This window comes from Papio anubis, chromosome 3 (genome assembly GCF_008728515.1).
Source record: "Papio anubis isolate 15944 chromosome 3, Panubis1.0, whole genome shotgun sequence".
Lineage (NCBI taxonomy): Eukaryota > Metazoa > Chordata > Mammalia > Primates > Cercopithecidae > Papio > Papio anubis.
This window is the reverse complement of record NC_044978.1, coordinates 36,220,853-36,231,426: the sequence shown is the minus strand read 5'-3', so window position 1 is coordinate 36,231,426 and position 10,574 is coordinate 36,220,853. Positions and strand designations below refer to the sequence as shown.

The window sequence follows — 10,574 nt, the reverse complement described above, 5'->3', positions numbered from 1 at the left end:
AAATTTAAAAAAATTTAAAAACAGAAATTAGAGCATTTTTCTTTTTCTTTTCTTTTTTCTTTTTTTTTTGAGATGGAGTCTTGCTCTCACTCGCCAGGCTGGAGTGCAGTGGCGCGATCTCGTCTCACTGCAATCTCTGCCTCCCAGATTCAAGCAATTCCCCTGCCTCAGCCTCCCGAGCAGCTGGGACTACATGTGCGTATCACCACACCTGGCTAATTTTTTTTTTTTTTTTGTATTGTAGTAGCGATGGGGTTTCACCATGTTGACCAGCATGGTCTTGATCTCCTGACCTTGTGATCTGCCTGCCTCAGCCTCTCAAAGTGCTGGGATTACAGGCATGATTTTTCTTAACAAAAAGGTTTTTCTGCTTTATGAAGAAATTTTCTTGTGTGTTTTATTTTACATAAACCATTTCCCTAGAATATGGAAATATCACTTGCTTTGTGAAAATTGGATGCATGTTAAACTTTTCAGAAATGAATTTATGACTTTTTAAAAGGATGCATTTGTATGTACATATTTCAGTCTCAACCCAGAGATTAACATAATCATATTATCATAATGTGTATAGTAAAATCTCATTAATTCAAACATGCCACTGATTTTTAACTTTGAATAGCTCAAGTACGGAATATATAATTGATCATAGGAGAAACCAGTATGAGGCATGTGTAATTTTTTTTGTGTACAATCTTCTTATGCCTTGGATGCAAGCTCATTAACTTGTTTCATTTTATCTTTTAGCATCTATTTGTGGTGTGATTAGTATGATATGTCTGTAACCAAAAGTAACAAGACAGAGGTCAGGCAATGACTCACACCTGTAATTGCTGTACTGGAGGAGGCTAAAGTGGGCAGATCACTTGAGGCCAGGAGTTTGAGACCAGCCTGGCCAAAATGGTGAAACCCTATCTCTACCGAAAATACAAAAATTAGCCGGGTGTGGTGGCTCACAGGTGTATTCCCAGCTACTCAGGAAGCTGAGACTGGAGAATCACCTGAACCCGGAAGGCGGAGGTTGCCGTGAGCAAAGATGGTGCCCCTGCACTCCAGCCTGGGCAACAGAGTGAAGCTGTGTCTCAACAAACAAACAACAACAAAACCAAAACAAAAGGAACCAGGTGGCATGTGGACATTTAAATATTTCATAAATATGCCTAGTCTCATCTACACTTCCTCTTTTCTCCATAGGAACCAACCGAAATCATGAGTGAAATTTCATAACCATCATGGCCTGATGATGCAAGATTGTACTTGAAACAGTTCTTGAATTTCTGTGCATGAGATCATCTATAGCCAAGTATTATTCCCACGAAGTCTCACCTCTGTTTCACACATCTTTATGGGCTTTTCCTCACTCCTACCTGGAGCCAGCTAGTGCTCTGTCGGTGCAAAATAACTGTTTAAATAGTATCTTAAGGAAAATAAATAGAGAAAAGGAAATAAGCCGAAGAGAATGTATTCATTCTAAACCCAGGTATTAACTCACTGGTAGGGAAGGGTGAGCGACGCAGTCCCTCGCCTGTGATAGCCACTGACCCCACTCAGGCTCGCGCGGTCCCTCTTCCATTCCCCCAAATCACAGACATCTTATTCCTGCCCAACCACCCTCGTGAATCTCTTTGAATCTGTGATTTAAAACAGGCATTCATGGACATTCTTCTTAGAAGGCCTAGTGCTAAGTCGCAGTTGTCAAGGGAACCGCGTGTCTGGAGGGAGAACCGGCTCTCCGGAGTTTCCAGGGAAACCATCCCCCGTAGAGGCAGGTGTGGCTGGCTGGGCCTAGCGGGGAAGGGCTCTCTGGGCGGAGCCGGGGCACTAGGGGCCTGGGGTAAGGCCGCCAGGCTGCCGTGAGCTCGGGATCAGTCTCTCACACATAAATATATATATGCTATAAAATACTAATTTCGGTGGAGTACTTCACTTTGATATTCCACTTGCAAAACAGAACCACTGATTCCTTCCAGCTTGACAAGATTGAGTCGCTTTCGAGGAGCTGCCCTTGCTTTGGAAATGGTCCAAATCAACGAGGAACTGCCAAGGAGCCCCCTCAGACAGTAAGGTTCTGTTGGCCAGGGTCCTGGGGACAGACACAAGCGTTGGTGCGCGCGACTGAAACGGGAGCAGAGCAGTTGAATGAGCTTCTTACGCTTTGCATGGTGCGCAGAATATCCCATCGATACCCAGAAACCCAGTAGAAATAGGGATGAGTGTTGCTGCGAAAGCGTCTTCTGCATTTGAAATGCAGGTTGGGTTACCTGGAAAGGCTCCTGCCTCTTGTTTTGTTTCAGAAATACTGTTGGGAAAAGGATCTGATTTCTGTTCGGAGTGAAGAAAGGTTTGTGGAGAATTCCTAGGTCAGGGCTGGCATTTGCACCTTTTCCTGGTCGTTCCCTGCACAGTCATTCCAGCGGCGGCGTCGCTGGGGCTGAGGCCGGGTAACTGTGGCTGGGCATGCGGATTTAGTCCCCCGCCTGTCATCTTTGTGGCTCCTTGTGGGGGAGGGGCGGGCTGTCTGACACAGTTATTAAACTTGGCAGCTGCGCTGGCAGCACTGAGGAGCATTTTGAGTGAACTTGCAGAAAATGAGGGGCTTTCAGCTGGTCGCCTGCTTGTTACCCCTCGCTTGTCTGAAAGGCAGCTCTCAGAGCGCTTTCCCGTCCTTCTAATTACAGTGGCGGGGGCAGTGCGCGCTTCAGGACACAATTGGAAACGTGAGTATCTGCGGCCCCCGCGCTGCTGGCAGGCGGCTGGGCGCTTAAAGCTTCCAGACCGGTGGTGGGGACAGAAAGGCAGGGATAGGAGAGGCGGGCGCGCGTGCGGCGGGGCTGCGGAAGGGCCCCGAGAAGCGCGTCGCCACGCCTCGTCTGGAGGTGGTGCTCACTGGCGAGGAGGCGACAGCCCGAAGGCTGCAGACGAGGGCGTGAGTGCAGGGTTGCCAGCATCGGGCTTGGAACGGCCCTGTGCTTTGGGGATCCACACACAAAGGAAAGAACCTTGGGCCTAGGCAGCCAGGGCAGGCAGCCCCGCCCCGCCCCTGATCTTTCCGGCCCTTTTTGAAAATGGAGAGAAGGCGCATTTTATGGTTGGCTCGAAACAACGAGATGAGGCCAGTGTTCTAGCCCGTGAGGACCTTTGTGCGCTGCGCAGTGGCGGCTGCGGCTGGTCCTGCAGAGACACGGGCGTGGCGGCGTCTCAGGGAGCAGCGCGCATCGCAGAGTCCCGGCCCGGGAGGGGGCGCGTCCGGGCTCCTTTGAGATCTCAGCGCCTTTGGGATTTCAGAGCCTTGCGGGCCTCAGTGTCTCGCCGCGCCCAGAACTCGTTTCTTCCTTCTCTTAGCACAATGTGCTTAGCAGGGCAGACATGAAGTGACAAGACTTCAATTCCCTCCTTTCTCCCCAAAATATGAGTGTGAGTGGGTGTGGGGTTTTTTCCCCCCTTATTATCGATTGCTAGAAGGAATCTTGAAGTTCAACTCAGTTTTATATTTAATTCCAGACAAGGTTTTAATTTTACGGAGCTGGCATCATGCAAGGGTGCCTCTGTGGTTTACATATTTCTTAAAGAACCTTGGCCCTTCCCTAAAGGTTCCGAGGAGCGTTTCACAGAGTCACGTGGTTTCAGAACGTCCTGTTTAATGTTTCAAGTGCATTTCTGTGTTGATTTGGCGCAGGCCCAAATATGTGATACAGAGGCAGGCTCTTCTCTTATGGGACCTGAAGTCTAACTACTGCAGTCTCTGAGGCTCAGGTTTCTTGATGTGGTGTCTGGCCTCCACGGTCAAGGGCTGATGGCCAATGGAAGACCTCACCTTCCCCAGAGGGGCTTACCAGAGCCAGGACCCTGCGTTGGGAGTGTAAGCAATGAACGGTGAACAAGCTACTTAAACTTTCCAGGTCTCCCTTTCCTCATCCATATAATGGGTGTAACAGGGTAATATCTATCCATCAAAGTAATATCTAACTCCTAGCCTAATAGATAGGCTATGATTTCTGCATGTCTTCCAATTCATCTCCCACCAAGCAGCTTTTCTTTTAACCTGACATTTGAGGATTGGCTTAATGAGAGCAAGTAGAAAAGACAGAAAGACTACAAAGGGAAAAATTAAAATATAACAATCCTCAGAAAAGTAGTAATCAGTATAGCTTAGAATTTGCCTAAAAATACACTAACCAATTGCTTGTACACATATGGTGTGCATATGGACACATATGGTCTCTTTAATTTTGTTTATCAGGTCATGGCCCTGGGGAAAGATTGACGTCTGTCTGCCTCAAAAATAATGCTTGACATTTGGTGCTTAAATTTGCCCCAAATTGGCCGGGCACGGTGGCTCACGCCTATAATCCCAGCACTTTGGAAGACCGAGGCAGTCGGATCACCTGAGGTCAGGAGTTCAGTACCAGCCTGGCCAACATGGTGAAACTCCATCTCTACTAAAAATACAAAAAATAGCTGGGTGTGATGGTGGGCGCCTGTAATCCCAACTACTAGGGAGGCTGAGGCAGGAGAACTGTTTGAACCCAGGAGGCAGAGGTTGCAGTGAGCCGAGATCACACCATTGCACTCCAGCCTGGGCGACAGGGTGAGACTCTGTCTCAAAAAAAAAAAGAAAAAGAAAAAGAAAAAATTTGCCCCAAATTTTGGTTTTCCATCTTGAAGTGGGGTTTCTCAGATTTTTGCACATGAGTTTCTTGCTAATAAAAACCAGATGATGATTAAGTAGAAATGTTAAAAGAAATAAATGTGATTCTGAAATATTACATATGACATATCGAAACTAGAAATAAATACTTCTACTGAATTCTACTCTAGTAAAATAATGGTTAGGGTATTGTTCCTAATTTTGTCCACTGTACTTTAAAAAGAATATGCAGAAATTGGAGGAAAGGGGTTCAGAATGGGGAAATCAAATAATGAGGCAGAAAGAGGAGAGACTAAAAGAACCCAGGCTGTTTCAGGGAGAGAAGGTGGAGTGGCGACTTCGTTACTGTCAAATGTGTGAGGGGCTGAGAAGGATGGAGTAAGAGAAAATAAGATTTTGATTGGATATAATGAAAAACTTACAAAATGGCAAAAAAGTAAAATTAACCACCAAGAAGCACCTAAAAGAGAACAATTTATCATCTGCCTTTCATGGCCCCAGACCAGCTATTCTTTACCCTAGCTTCAGGCTGGAATCACCTGGGGACTTAAAAACTCCTCTGAGCCTGGATCCTTCCCTGGACTCCAAGATTCTGACTTAACTGGTCTGAGCCCAGGTATGGATATGTTCTAGGAGCTCCCCAGGCAAAACACTAGGTAGAGAAACATTGGTGCATGCCTAAGAGGACAAAGTCTACCACTGCAGGGCCAGGCAGGGAGCATAGATGTCCGAGGAGGGCCAGGACCTGCTGGGGTTCACTTGGTTTACTTGTGAGCCACGCTCAATGTCAGCCAGCTTCGCCAGATCTTCTGATTTGCCAAGGGAAGCTGGAATTTTTGATTTTTAAATTTGTGAACATGACATCTCCAGATCTTTAGAGGTTGGCAACTAATTAAGGGTAAAACCTTTAAAAATGTTTCGTGCTTGCTAAGCAAAACACCCCAGCCAAAGCTGGTCCCCCCGTCCAGATAGGCAACCACAACCAGAGTTTTGCCTTCTTTGTAGGTAACAGGTGTGAGTGGGAGCTCTCCCAGGGCCTCCTGTAGCTTCAGTTGTATGATTTGATGCTTTCTTTTAACCTGAAGACACATCTCTTGGCCTCAGTCTTTGTAAAGGCATGTCATGTCTTCCTGGCCGAGTGTCTACCCCTCCATAGATCTCTCGATTGTTTGAATAAAGGAACGTTTCTAGTTCCCTAATCTTCCCCTGGCTGTAAATTAATGAGGCTGCCCCCTGGAGATTCTGAGATAGTGGTAATTCTAACCATTCTTAACCACGCTTTCCACCTCCCCCACATCTGCCACTCACAGCTCCCTTGCTCCCTCCACTGGTGGTGGAGATGGGGTGAATGGGGTTCAGGAGGCCTGGGAAGTGTCCTGAAGCTGCCTCCTGGTGCTCCATCTTTTGCAGGGGAGGGGAGGAATATGGATTGACCGTACATATAAGCTTATAAGCAGCACCAGTGTTGAAGTATGACTCTTACAAATGAGATTCCAAAATTCCCAGTTCACTCATCTCTTGAATTTCTCTCTAGCCTTCTCTAAGCCACACAAGCCGTGGAGTATAGTATGTCTCCATGACCAAAGAGGAGCACTCTACACCTCTCTGCACAGACAAGAATATCTTGACCAGAGGTAAAACAAATCCAGCCGGACTAGCACTGAGAGTTGGCTGGATTCTCCCTGCCTCTCCCCTGTGGGTTAGGGCTGTTGTACTTTGGATGATGGGGCCAGTTGGTGAAGTAACAGGAAGGCAGATCACCTGCCTCTCTAGCATTCCCCGCCCCTGCCTGTCCACCCTGGTGTAGTGCGAAGACGAGGGTGACACCTCTCTTCCTTCTCAATCATGAGGCACTGAGAACCTTCCAGGATGGCACAGAGACCTGTGTGTGCAAGGTGGCAGAGATGTGGTGCAGAGGAGATGCGCACTTACTCCAGCGCTGATACACAGAAGGCAGCTTTGTTCAAAACAGCATTGTTCAGCAAGGTTGCGCTGTATATAAATGAAATCAGCATCCTTAAGCAGCCGCCTGTTTTCAGTTCCCACAGGCTAAGCAGGCAAAACCAGAGTGACTATGAGCAGGTGTCAGGTACCTCTCCAAAGGTCACACACACAAAAAAATCCCAAAGCCATGGCCATGCTGTCTCCAGTTCTTTTGCCAGCCTCTTGGTTCTCCAAAGTCAAATCTTTGACTTGTGGTCCAAAGATTTCACTATCAGTGAGAAGGGAAGGGGAGTTTGTGAAGTTAGAATGTGTAAACGGCCCAAGGAAAAGGAAAGGAAGTAAGATCCAGGTGTTTGGCTGGATTCTGGTTGTCAAACACAGAAATATATTTCTTGGAGGAGCAGAAGCCACATCAGACCCAATATTGAGCTGCCAAAACCATAGGCTGGGGCTGAGATGCTCTACCCTGGCATAATCTCTGTCCCTCTCTCGGTGACTGCCTGAAAAAAGTGGTTGATTCTTTTCCTGGAATCATAGATTAGCACATTCCACCACATTAGCCTTTGCCCCCAGCTAGACCAGATACCGAGGACCAGGGGATGTATAGTGGGGTGCTCTGAGGCCCATGTAACAGTCTCACAGTGCCTCACTTCGAGCCACTAAGCAGCCTCACAGCTGTGCCCCAAAATGGGCTGCACACAGGGTTCTTCCTACATGCTCCTTTCAGGCATGGGACCAACCTTGGGGATCAGTATTCCTGTCCTCCTGTCCAGGGTTAAATAACATCCACTGCTTTGCATTGGCACCTGGAATGTCAGGCTCTACCTATTTCTGGCTTAATAATGATAGGTTCCCTATAGAGAATTTTGGCTGATGAGCTTGTCAGCCAGGGTTTACACAATCAGTTTGTGTTTTTTCTTGAGGTAGTTTATCCGGTTGCTTCTCTATTCTAGAGCTTTCCTGTTGGCTCTTTCTTTCTGACAAATTTACTACTTAACAGAAGATCTACTTAAGTGTGTCCAGGGACAGAGAGAAAAGGTAAAACCCCAATCTGTTGCTTTGAACCTTGTTGTGGTGGTAGCAGAAAAATCAATGAAAGGGAAATTTCATACTGTTGGCTAAAATGCAACTATTCAATTCATCCCTGTCCTGATCAATAATTCTTGTTATATTAAATTAATAAGAATAATAGTGAAGCTCAATTATGCAGTCCTATGAACTATAATTGGTTTGTGAAAACAATTTCATTGGAAATTTTACTTAAAGTAGATTATTTTCATCATTGTATAGTGGCAAATCAAAAAGTAAATTCTCCTCCTAAGGTATAGTGATATATAATGGGCAACAAAAATGCAGGAAACTTTAAATCTGTTAAATAATTACTATTGATCCTACTGAGAATAAAAAAAGAAAAGGAAGCATGTGACAATTTTTAAAAATTAGCTCTTGCCATCATGTTTAGAAGAAATATTTGCACAATTAAAAAAAAAAAACAGATAAAAGATAAAGCAAAGACAGTGTCAGGTGGAGTGCTAGACTGACTAATCAAATGCTGGGACAAGTGGTGTAGATAGTCTGTTCTACACCAAGGCTAGAAGAGGGGAAACTGATATTCTTGGACGCAGTCAGGTTATGAGTGCTGGCTCTAGGGCTTTGAGGGGTGATCTAGAACTGGAAAGGTAAGCAGAGAAGGTGGAAATACTTTTCACCTAAAGGCAAACAGCTTGAGCAGTGGCTCAAAAGGCTGCATGAGCATGGATTTGGCAACTCACTTGATATGGGGAGAAAGAAGACAGGCTTTCTTCTTGGAGACCAGTGGTTGGGGTTTGTATTTCAAAGGCATGTGACCTTGAGCAATTTGCTTAAGATGCAGTGCCTCAGTTTTCTTATCTGTAAATGAACAACCCAGCCATTGCAGATTGTTCTAAGGATTAAAGAAAATTGATATAAAGGTGTCTGGCACTGTTCATTGCATACAGATAATTAATCTGTGATGAGTATTGTTTTCAGGACAAAGACATAAAATGGAACTCTATCTTGCTTCAATATCAGAATGAGGACTTTGAACTTGTTCTGAAGACCATGTGAAGCCACCCTATCTCAGCTCTAGGAAGTGAAAGCTTTTTTACCACTTTATATTAAAAGTTCATAGAATTTTTACAAAATCTTTTTTTTTTTTTTTTTTTTTGTAGAGACAGTATCTCACTCTGTCGTTCAGGCTAGAGTGCAGTGACATGATCATGGGTCACTGCTGTCTGGTTCTGGGCTCAAGTGATTCTCCCGCCTCAGCCTCCCAAGTAGCTGGGACCACAAGTGTGCACTACCACACCCAGCTAATTTTTTTAAATTATTTTTTGAAAAGACAGAGTCTCGCCATGTTGCTCATGCTGGTCTTGAACTCCTGGGCTCAAGTGATCCTCCAGCCTCAGTCTCCCAAGGTGCTGGGATTACAGGCATGAGCCACTACAGCAGCCTAAAAATTCTTATATGACCATTTGAATCTCTGCTTAGATTTTTTTTTCTTCTCTCTTGTGCTTGTAACTCAAACTTTAATACTAGAAAAGATTCATCAAAGTTTGAATATACTTTTCTAAATCTGTAAGAAGACTGTCTCCCAAGATGGTTTGTCAGTAAACCATGCTGTCTATGGTCAGCAGTGCATTATCTCCAGCCTTTCTGAAGAGCTAACAGTAGCTCTGAGTTTAATAATGTAATAAGCTATGCCTACTAGTTGATGCTACAAGAAATAAACTTTGAAAAAATTCAGTACTTGAAAATATTTATCAAATACATAGGATCATCTATTTCCATTTCCATTAGTATATTATTCTTGAACATTTTCCCACAACCCATTATTTTTAGCTATTTTAAGTAAGAGTTACAACTTTACTATGCTTTTTGGTTTGGTGATGAGTAATGTTTCCATTGTTACATCTCTATTTTACAACTTCCCAAAACTCTTTAGTACAATTTTTAGAATATGAGTCAGTTACAATCTTTATACTGCAGTTTCGAACCATCTTTTTATGACCTTCTAAGTGAAATATTTCTCTGAAAATTTCCCCTGCTTTCCCTCTCCTCTTTCCTTAATTCCCTTGAGTTAGTCTTTGTTAAGCACTGTAATTGAGTAGAGTAAGCTGTGTTATCTAACACTTTTCTACTGCTTTTACAAGCACAAAGATGAATCAGAAAAAAAGCTACAACAAAGCTTCAAGATTCTAGAAATCAGCGCTTTTGAGACAGGCTAGCAAAAATCACCAATCTCATTAGCTTCTCCAAAGGAAACAAATAAGTCTTGTGAGCTACTACTGGGATTTTTAGAGTTTTCTAGCCCTCATTTTAAAGAGATCGGGTCTCACTATGTTGTCCAGGCTGATCTTGAACTCCTGGCCTCAAGGCATCCTCCCACTTCAGCCTCCCAAAGTGCTGGGATTATAGGCGTGAGCCACCATGCTGGTCATCTAAGCTTCAAGGGATGTTTGTTTGTTTGTTTGTTTGTTTGTTTTGAGACAAGATCCCACCTTGTTGCCCAGGCTGGAGTACAGTAGTGTGATCATGGCTCACAGCAGCCTCAACCTCTCAGGCTCAAGCGATCCTTCTATCTCAGCCTCCCAAGTAGCTGGAACTACAGGCATGCACCACCACACCTGGGTAATTTTTAAAATTTATTTATATTTTTTTGTAGAGACAAGGGTGTCTGTATGTTGCCGGGGGCTGATCTCAAACTCCTGGGCCCAAGTGATCTGATCCTCCTGCTTTAGCCTCCCAAAGTGCTGTAGTTACAGGCGTAAGTCACCATGCCTGGCCAGGCTTCATTTTTAAAAAGGGGAGGGGAGGGTTGGGAGCTAGCTCTCTGGCTCACAAACAATAATGACTTCAATTTCTGTTCTTTCAATTGCATTTTTATGTTTCCCTGGGAGGAAGAGGAAGACTAGGCATGCTCATCTTGCCAATGTGATTAACTCTTCATTGGCCAGCCTTT

General features: G+C 44.8%; 1 protein-coding gene across 1 annotated transcript in view; it reads left to right on the top strand.

Moving 5' to 3' along the window:
* The first annotated feature begins 1,884 nt into the window (after positions 1–1,884).
* The window catches only part of TRIM2 (tripartite motif containing 2), a 186,050-nt gene continuing 177,360 nt past the window's right edge, over positions 1,885–10,574 (top strand). The window contains exon 1 of the mRNA XM_031664217.1: positions 1,885–2,060. The gene's annotated coding sequence lies outside the window, so the exon portion shown is untranslated. The remainder of the gene's footprint in view (positions 2,061–10,574) is intronic.